General features: G+C 42.1%; 1 long non-coding RNA gene across 1 annotated transcript; it reads right to left on the bottom strand.

Annotated features, from left to right (window-relative positions):
- Positions 1–408: 408 nt before the first annotated feature.
- On the bottom strand, positions 409–6,348 carry LOC116149104 (uncharacterized). The gene is made up of 5 exons (XR_010377228.1): positions 6,285–6,348; positions 3,662–3,733; positions 3,017–3,171; positions 2,530–2,582; positions 409–1,779 (listed from the first exon to the last, which is right to left on the bottom strand). It is a non-coding gene; the product is annotated as an uncharacterized LOC116149104 (long non-coding RNA).
- Positions 6,349–10,461: the final 4,113 nt, after the last annotated feature.

Raw genomic sequence — 10,461 nt, 5'->3', positions numbered from 1 at the left:
AGCTTTGGAGGTGGGTGGTGGCGATGGCTGTTCAACAATGTGACTATACTTTATGCTACTGAACTGGACACTTAAACAGGGTGAAAATGGTAAATGTTAGCAGGGCGTGTACAGCTCAGTGGTAGAGCACATGCTTAGCATGCATGAGGTTCTGGGTTCAATCCCCAGTCCCTCCTCTAAAACCAAATAAATAAATGAACCTAACTACCTCCCCCAACAACAACAACAACAAATAAAAAATAAAAATGGTAAATGTTACGTTATGCGTATTTTGCTGCAATAAAAACAAGAAGTTAAAAAATGGGGGTATGGATTTATTATTAATTTTTTTTAACAAAACATAAGTGTATTCTCGTTTCTTGAAATGTTAGCATCAATTTCCTTATTATTTTTAAGGACTTTCAACATATTCCAGGTCTAAACTGTGACTAAGGCCTCATCTGCAGTATAGACCACAGTGTACAAGAAGAGTAGAAGGTGTCTTGACAAATGATGGAGAAGAAAGAATTTCAGTCGGGGAGGGTATCGCTCAGTGGGAGAGCACGTGCTTAGCACGCACCAGGTCCTGGGTTCAATCCCCAGTGCCTCCATTAAAAAAAGTTAATAAATAACCCTAATTACTACCCCCAACATTTTTTTAAAAAATTAAAAAAAAAAGAATTTCCAAGAATGGGACTAATGTATAACAAGATCCTGTATTGAGAAAAGCGTAACTTGTCTAAGAAGATAAGTTGGAGTCGCTGGAGCCCAAAAAGTCGGGGGAAGAAGAGCACACGCTGGGAAGGGAGACAGAGGCGGGGCTGAGTCCCGTGGGACCAGGCGACAGACTTGGCACTGTGTTAGAACGCACCTAGAGACGTGGCCACCTTCATGCTGGAGAATGGCGCTGCTCTGGTTTGTGTTCTTAAAAGGTCAACCTGGCAGCATTTTGTGCAAAGGGCCGGTGGGTAGCCCTAGCCAGGAAAGGGTACACGTTTTTAGGTGGCCTTGTATCTGTCCGAGTGAGAGTCTGTAAGAGCGGGGCTGGAGACAAGGAGTTCAATTTTCAAGCTCGTTTGAGAAGAACTTTCAACAGGACTTGGAGATGCATTGGCTCAATCTTCTTGTTATTTCTCTACTCAGTCATTTCGCCCCCCATGCCACGGTGACAGCTGGTACTGATGGAGATCTCTTGCCCCTCAAGGCGTCCTTTACACTATAGCTCGATTTAGCTTTCTGAAACACCGCTCTACACCCATAACGTTCCTGCTCAAAACTTTCAAAGTCTACCCCTGCCCCCGCCTGCAGCATCAAGTCCCACCTGACGTGCAAAACACTTTACGATTCCGTCTCTCTTGACTTGTCTACCATCCCCCTTAATGGGGACTCAATCAAAAAAAGACTGACTGAGCACGCATTCCAAGACAGATTAATTGCTACCAGCAACATGCTGTCCAGCGTTCCCTTCTCTCTTCCTGGAATGTCCCCACCCTTATCCCTCCTCTTCCTCCCCGCGAATCAGAACTCATTTCTTAGGAAGATTTCTGTGAGCCTTTAACTTACACGAAGGACAGCTAGCGATTGTCCCCACGCCCCAGGGCCATCGGCATGTCCTGCCATTAATTGCTACTGACCTCTCATGTGTCAGTGGAAGCAGACCCTTTCTTTTCCATGGAGAAGGTGCAGGCTCTGTTGCTGATGGGACAACTGGTAATCACATGCTTTGTTTGTTCGGAGCAGTGGGTTAGACTTGAGGACTTGGGAGGCTGAGAGACAGTGGAAGGCAAAAACTTTCGGCCACTAGGAAGGGAAGGCAGAAAATAATTCAGCTAATTATTGCATAAATAAACAAACAGATGATTGACGACTTCAGCCAGCTACATACAATACTGAAATAACTGTAAGGAATTTAGAACTAAGCCAGAGCCTCCTTCTTTTGTTTGTTTGTTTGTTTGTTTGTTTTGTTTTGCCAAGATTTTCTAGTTTTCATTATGATAAAATATGTACTTTACCCCGATTCCTTTAGAAGACGTCAGTTTAGTCATTCTTAATGATTGCATAAGCTACAACTTAGTTCAGTTCAATCATTTCTTGAATACTTGGTTCAGGAGAGGCAAAGATGAATAGATTTCTGCTTTAAATATTGGGGGGAGGTTGGAAGGGGATGGGAGGGTGACAGACACAAAAACAAATAACAGGGCAGTAGGTACAACACAAGAAAAATACACATGATAGCAAGAACTCCAAAGAGAGGACAGTGCATCCTGCCAGGGGAAATACTGAGTGAGTGGAATTTGCTCCTGTCCCAGTTTGATCGAAGACACTGTAATAGGGAAAAACAAATCTGATTCCGTATTAGCTCTGCTCCTTTGGCTCTAACCCTGTGCTCTGTTTCCTGGGCTCAGTCATGCTGGTTCTGCACCTTTTGTAAAAGAATCGTGCCAATAGCCTGAAATCTACATGAAAGCCCACTCTCAAGGCTCTGACCTTTAAGGGTATAGAACACTTTCTATTCATACAGAGATAAAAAGTTGCATAACATAGACTCACATTTGTCTTGTTGGAGGTTTACAGAGACACCACGACCTGACTCACGTGGACAGCTGCAAGAACAAAGGATTCCGACACCAAGAAGTTTGTAACAGCCAGCCACACTCCCCCCAACCCTGCTTTTTAGTATAAAAGGAGCCTGAATACTGACTTGGGGAAGATGGTTCTCCAGGACATGAATCCCCCATCTTCTCAATCTGCTGGCTTTCCCAATAAAGTTGTTATTCCTTTCCCCAACACCTTGTCTCCTGATTTATTGGCCTGTTGTGCGGCGGGCAGAATGAGTTTGGACTCGGTAACTATTCTATCCTGTCTCCTCCACAATCTTTTCTCACTCTGTCCAGCACGTCTGCCATTCACACCCTCTGTGCTGCAGCCACGTGGGCCCAGGCTGTGGTCTTCAAAGGGGCCCACCACTTACCCGGGAACCTTGTGAAAATGCAGGGGACTTAGGAGGTCTGTGGCGAGCCCTGAGAGTCTGACTCACCAGAAGCTCCCGGGTGGCTCCAACGCTGCTGCTCCATGACGCCAACGCAGAGTAGCAAGATGACTAGTACCCCTCTGAATACTTTCCTCCCCACTTACTCAAATCTCCTGCATTCTTAGGGGCCGAGTCACATGTCTGCCTCATGAGGGTAGTTCCTAAAATTTAAAGCTGTGCGTTAGTGTTTTTTCTCCCCACACTCCCTGGGATGTATTCCTCTTTAAGTCTTCCCCCACGCCCCCCAGTTCTCCCTGACTGTTAGATCCTTAAGGGAAGTACTTGGTCTTAGTCATCCAAACCCCACGATGGCATCTATGACAGAACTGAGCCTCCCTAAATATTTGCTCAGTTGAATTTGAATTGAACTTAAACTATGATTGCAAATGGAATAAGTGTGTGTGTGTGTGTGTGTGCGCGCACGCAGACCCTATTGGGTGTAGATAAAATAGATCAGAATACACAGGGAAACCAGGTCATGTTAGTATTGCGTTACCGTGAATTATAATAAAACATTGGATCATAGTTATCAGGGTGGGACCGGTCACCTAGCATATAAGCTTAATGAAGGTAAGACTTTTTCCATGTAGGTCACTGGGTCCTCAGAGCCTTGGCCTCTGCCTTATACATAGTGAAAAAATCAGTAAATACCTGTTGAATGCTAAATGAGCAAAGACAGAAGGTGTTCAATTTTAACTCCGTGAATAATCTCAGTGTCAACTCCTAGAAAAGGAAAGAATTAAAACCCTGTTAAGATCTTCACGTTCTGAAGTAAAGTAAAAATAAATAAACCATATTCTGGGCATTTCCACTCAAGAATAGAAGGGCCAAAAATAATCCGAAAATCTTCCCCTACAGTGAATACACATGAAGTAATATGACTTTTCACTGAGTGTATCTTTGTACACAGCAGAAAAAAAAAAAAAAAACTAAGACATTTTTCCATCTGAATTATCTTTTCTCTAAAATACCAAAAGACTTTGTTTTTGTTTTGTTTTGTTTTGTCTTGTTTTTACTATTAAATACCAAAGGACCCACATAATTGCAAACATAAACACTTTTTCCTTGCTTCTCCCTTCAGTTTTGCTGATGAGGAAGATTTTGCAGCCTTACTCGGTACCAAAATAGCTTTGTTTTGCTGACCATTATCATCTCCACCGGGAGGAGGAATGGTAATGAACTTAGAACACAGGACGTGTACCATTTCACAGGACAAAAATAGAATTTTTCATTACAGAGATGCCTCTGCCACAAAGGAAAAGCAACTAGAATTTTTTTCCTTTTTTTAAATGAAAGAATAGTTGATTTCCAATATCATACTAGTTTCAAGTGAACAGCCTAGTGACTCAGTATTTTTGCAGATTATACCCCATTAAAAGTTATTACAAGATAAAGGTTATAATTCCCTGTGCTATAAAATATATCTTTGCAACTAAAATTTTTATTTTCTCCACCTTGTTGACATTATCATGCTGTATTAGCATATTAAGTTGTGCATGAAATTGATACTTAGGAAATATTACTTTCTTGCATATTTTTGTTTGAATGATTTTTTTTTAATTCAAAAATTTTTATTACCTAAAGCATTTTAATCACTATAGCTTAGCAGAAGCCAATGTTATAAACAATAAACATTTTAGGACTCCATGTTTTCCTCTAAAGAATTGTGGTAATAATAATAATTATTATTTTTTATCATGGGGGGTGGGGAAGGTAATTAGGTTTACTTATTTTTTACCAGAGATACTGGGGATTGAACCCAGGACCTCGTGCATGATAAACATGCAGTCTACCACTGAGCTATAACCTTCTCCCGGAAACAATTATTTTAAAATGATAATCTTTTTTATTGTCATAATTTGCTTTCAGTAAGGATACGAGTCTGGGATGACATTTTTTTTTTTAAACCAGTAAGGATACGAGTCTAGGATGACATTTGCTAAATACCTGGGGTCAGAGTGGCCCATCTAACCTCATATGATCCATGAAGGTGTCTACTTTCATTCCTTTTTCACACATGAGAAAACTCAGGACCAGGGCAGATAAGTCACCTGCCAAAGGTCTCACCTAGTGAGCACTGAAAGGGAAAATCTAACTTATCTTCCTGACTCCAAAGCCCACACACTTTCCTCTACACCAAGATGCCTTTAGAAATCTACCATGTATTTTCTTAAAAAGCTGTGTCTTGGTGTAAAAAGTGTTAACATGCAGGGATGTCTGTATCTTAGTTAATATAATTTGACTTCCGTCATTCCTTCAATAAACATATACTGGGTTTCTACTATGTAACTGGCAATGTCCTAAGTGCTAAAAATAGAGATAAAACACGTGCATCAATTTCTTTCAATAACATATAATGGAAAAGAATCTGAAAAGAAAAAAAATATGTATGTATACGTATAACTGAATTATTTTGCTGTACACCTGAAACTAAAATGATAAATCAGCTACACTTCAATAAAAATTTTTTGAAACAGAGAGACAATTCATAGACAAATGCACTTTAAAACTATCAACATTCAGTCACTTTTGAGTAACAGAAATGTCCATCTCAAATGACTTATATTGAAACCTGTTATCCAGAATGGCACACTTTAGTTTAATTATTCTAACTTAATATTTTAGAAAGGGAAACGTTCCCACATTATTTTTCAACATGTTGATTATACTGGCTATGTAAAGAAACCGTTTCTTCTGGTTCGATGGAAGCCTGGATTCTCCTAGGAATCCCGTACTTGGAGCAAAACTGCAATTGAGTGAGCCCACGCCCGGAGTTTCCACCCTGGATCTGTCACTCATTAGTCCTGGGACACTGAGCAAGTCCTTTAACTCCTATCTTCATTCTCCCTTCTCATATGATGGAGAAAACTTCACTTATATCAGAGGCTCATTCTTCAATAAACTTGCTGATTTTAATAAATTCAATAATTGATCCATCACCTGCTCGCCATCCCTTCATCCTGATTCAAATTTGAAGATGCTGGAGCAGAAACAACATTTCAAGTTCCAAATACATTCATTTTCATCTTTTATTCCAATTACATTCCTTCTGAGTGAATTTGTTCTGTAGTTTTACCACTGCTTTATGGGGGAGAAGAAAAGCAGTGTATCACTGTGCAAAACGTTTTTCAGAGAAACTCTCGTGGACACAACTGTTTTACTCAGTCTGGAACTGACTCACCAGGTCCAAATCCCGGGGCTTCCCTGAGCAATGCACTTGGAGCTTAGTGGTTCTCTGGGCAACGCAGGCCTGACCTCACAGAGCCAAACCCACCTGCTAAAGACCGGGATCCTCCCCAACAAGCAAGTCTGCTTCTGCCCTCATGGCGTCTCCAGAGCTAGCAGGAAATGATTCAAGACCCGTGCTGGCTGCAAACAAGTGGGGCTGTTTCCTCTGCGCATAATGTGATTACGTCAGGGACCTTCCCTGAACAGCCTCCTCCCTGATTCAACAGGTCCCAGATATTGCGAGATAAGGGACATCTTTTGCGTGGTGGATTTTTGTCATCACTACCTGAGGACAGGCAGTACCTAGGCGTGTAAATATAACACTTTCCTACTCCTCCCCCACCACGCTGAAATGAGCTGGATCAAATTGAGTTTAACTGGTCATTGCCGTGTTCCCACCTCACCCCTTTCTACTGTTTCCCTCTGATCCAAATGTCTTGTTTCTGGTCCGTGATTCCCAGTTTTCAATAATGGGTAAGTCTCCAGTTTCCACATACAAACTTTAGCATCTGCTAAGAATTTACACATCACGCTCTCTGTTCATGCTGGGACCCATAGTTAGTTTTCTAAGATTTTCCCCATTTTGAGTTCTGTTTGGAGTTTTTGGCTCATGATTTTATTTGTCGAGAAGAAACATACAAGTGGCAGGTTGATAAATTTCAGCTTAGTTCTGTAATGTCGAGAATTTAAAAATTAAAAAATGAATTGGTTATAAAAATGTACAAGTTGGTTATCAAAAATTGGTTATAAAAATGTATAGTTATTAAAAAATGTATTGGTTGTTAAAAAAAAAAAAAGCCAGATACTGTGTTAGAACATGGGTATAAAGTGACACAACCTAGACTTGTGTCACCTCGCCATTGAGATTGCAGGAGCAAATATTAGTCACAAAGGTAAACAGACATATTTTTTCAGGTTAGGTCATGGAACGGAAATACAGGGTGAATGCTTTGAGAGAGACTGTCAGGGAACACCTGAGTTACTTTGGGCTTTACTGGGAAAGGGACTTTTAAAGTGAGCTTTATAGGGTGGCTCAGCCAGGGAAGAAGGGGAGGAAAAGGCAGAAGGACCTGGATGTGCAAAGGCCCTGAGACAGGACTTGGAGGCTTGGAGGAGGAGAAGGCAGCCTTGTGTGTGGGGTAAAGCTCATGTTCTTTGGACTTTACTCTCAGAGCAACGCAAAGCTAGTGAAGTATTTCAAAGAGAAGGAAGGCAAGGGGACCCCTGCTTTGAAGAGCTCAGTCTGGAAGGTAGGCGAATGGGCAAGAGAAGATGTGAAGACAGTGAGGGAAACATGGCGGCCGTGGGCCTTGAGGGGGGAGCCTTAACCAATGGCCTGGAGGAGATACAAGTTATGGAAGTGGCCAACCGTGCTGAATGGGGTGGAGTCCGTCAGAGCGAGATGCTGAGCACAGCCTTTGGGATACAGATCAGCAGGGCGTGAAGGCAGAGAGGTAACCCCAGTGATGACTCACAGCAGTTGTAGGTTAGGGATGGGGGATGCAGAAGGGTTGTTTGTGGGCCTCAGATTTTCTTTTAAGAAGCTTTAGAACAAATTCGCTCGTATGTACACCACTGCCACCCTGATCCAGCAGAAGTGAATCTGCTGACCTCTACCCTAAAAGTGGCTAATTGCCTGTGGCCCTGACCCCCATCAGTCACCACATACAGTCTGGTCAATTCATCACACCCCGATGTTCTCCAGCGTCCAGAGGACACCCTTTGGCGGTGGAACCTTTGAATGGAGCATCTGTGTGTGACGGGTAGGGACACCCAGTGTTCCCCCAGATGAATGAATGTGCCCCGTGGTCACTCATGGAGAGAGCTCTCTGAAGGAGGAACACTTCGCCCTTTGAGTATGTGATTAGTAAAACAGCAATGACTCTATTCTTTAAAGGTCCCCCGGTGACCAAATTTGGCCTCCAAGAACTGGGCAGAAACATTTCACACGAGTCACGCCTGTGTGTTTCATGTTCCAGTGTTAGTTGTCAGGGAAACCACGCAGCACAGCCCAAGGGTCCGGAATTCCTACAGCTAGCCTCCAACTTACCCCTAGTTTATGCAGCAAATGAGTTTGCTTACTTTGTTAATCTTTAGCTACTTCATGCCCGGCTCAGATTGGAAATGGAAGAACTCAACACGGCCTAGAGCCCAGGCTGCCCTTTCTCAGGCGAATCAAAATAAGAGACATACCCTTGTGTTCTGCCCCGAGGGTGGGTACAGATATTGAGAAGAATTTTCAGATTGCTTCCTGGGTTATCCGGCTCTGAGATCAAAGCTGCTCCCTTGCAAACCTAGACGCTAGACACATGTGAAAGGAATTCAGGAATTCCTCCCGCTGTCTTTTTTGGGTTCAGCCCAACCTCTTGACAAAAATCTCCAGTCAAATCTAAATAGCCACTGGGTTTACTTTGGGAAATATGCGCTTTGGAGCAATGCTTGACAGATTTTTGCTACTTGAGCTTCTTTGATGATATCTCCCAAATCTTTGAAGCTGAGCCACGAGAGTTTTATGTTCGGGGTGCCTCCTGATTATTCAAAGATGGACAGTGTGATTTGTGGCTTCTTCAGCTAGGAATTTGGAACCAGAAAAGACCGAGACTCATACCCTGGCTGCACCTTTGAATAGTTCCTTGGCTTCAGGGAAGTTGTCTTTGTGAACCTCAGTTTATCCATCTGTAAAATAGGGCTAGTTACATCGCTATCACAAGTTGTTACAAAGTTACAAAGTCACTGAAAATCACTTAGAATGATTCCTTATACATAGTAAATGCTTAAGCAGTGCTATTTACCTCTCTTTTTCCATTAGCCTAGCTGCTTTGTGGCCAGTTGGCTGCCCAGTAGTACTTCTGGTTACATGTGGACAGGACAAGGAGTGAATTAACAGGTAGAGAATGGGGAATAGTGAAAAAGAAGAGAGATTCAGGGTGAAGGGAGGGTATATCTCAGTGGTAGAGCACGTGCTTAGCACACAGGAGGTCCTGGGTTCAACCCCCAGTGCCTCCATTGAAAAAAAAAAAATTTAATTGCATAAAAGAAAAAGAAAAATACACAGTGCCGAAGGGATAAACGTGGAGTAGTGTGACAGATATATTTGGTGGAGCGAATAGAGTTCAAATTATAATTCAAGCTTCCCCTGTCCTTTATAGCCCACGCATGCTAATGAGTCACATTAACAACGACACATCCAGTTTGACTAACGTATGGCTTCTCACAATGTAGGAACTCAATCCCTTGCAAAATCCGAGTGTTTCTGTGAATCAGCAGAGGCTGTGGTCTTCCCAGGTTCAGGGATTCAGAGTTCTTGTCTGTTGGCCACCACTGTGAGATAAGTAAGGGGAGGGCACTCGTCACATCAAGGGACGTTGGTGCTCTGGGTGAGAACCCTTGAGTTCATATCCTTGGCAAGTTTCTCCTGTATTGCAGATGCCAGCCTTTCTAGATGAAACAGTGTTGCTGAATTCCAGCAGGTCTTGTGGGGCTGTATTCTGCTTAGTTTGGGAAAGAATATGCCTCCACCATACTTCATTTAACAATGTATAACTTGGGCATTGAAGGAAACTCTTTGGGTCCTGTGGGCTGTGGTTTCCCAATGACAGACCTGTTTATAGCTTCCATCTGTAGCCTTCACTTCACAAAACTCAGCGCCAGTCCACGGGGCTAGAATAGAGAAATATTTTCCCAGCCCACCTGCTACGTCTCTCCCTCTCTTCCAGCCCCAAATTCTCGAGCTGTTTCAGGGTCAATTGCATTTTTAATTTGTGGATATAAATTTAGTATTTTAAGATCGGAGTAATAATGGACAAAAATTACCAGACAATTCAAATGATCAAATATTTGTTTATCATGAAATACAGGCTTGTGGACTAGATTCCCAGTCCATTCTTAAATACAAGATAAAGCTCCTTGTTTTGGGTAATATTCCTAAATTTGTTTTTCTGTAAGATGTCTTCCCTTGATTTTGGGGAATGATAGAACACAGTTGTGGTATCTATAATTCTGTGGCAAGCATTTAAAAAATAAAAACGAATCCATAATGAAAAAGAAATGAAAAGGAATATATGTATGTGCATGTATGACTGAAACAGGATGCTGTACACCAGAAATTGGCACGATATTGTAAACTGACTAGACTTCAATCAAAAAGAATGCAAAAAAAAAAAAAATCCAAATGGAGGGTAGATTTAGTGACTATTTAAAGCCTAATTCGTTTAACGTAATTC

The sequence above is a fragment of the Camelus dromedarius genome, chromosome 22 (assembly GCF_036321535.1).
Source record: "Camelus dromedarius isolate mCamDro1 chromosome 22, mCamDro1.pat, whole genome shotgun sequence".
Lineage (NCBI taxonomy): Eukaryota > Metazoa > Chordata > Mammalia > Artiodactyla > Camelidae > Camelus > Camelus dromedarius.
This window is presented reverse-complemented; position numbering and strand designations above follow the sequence as displayed.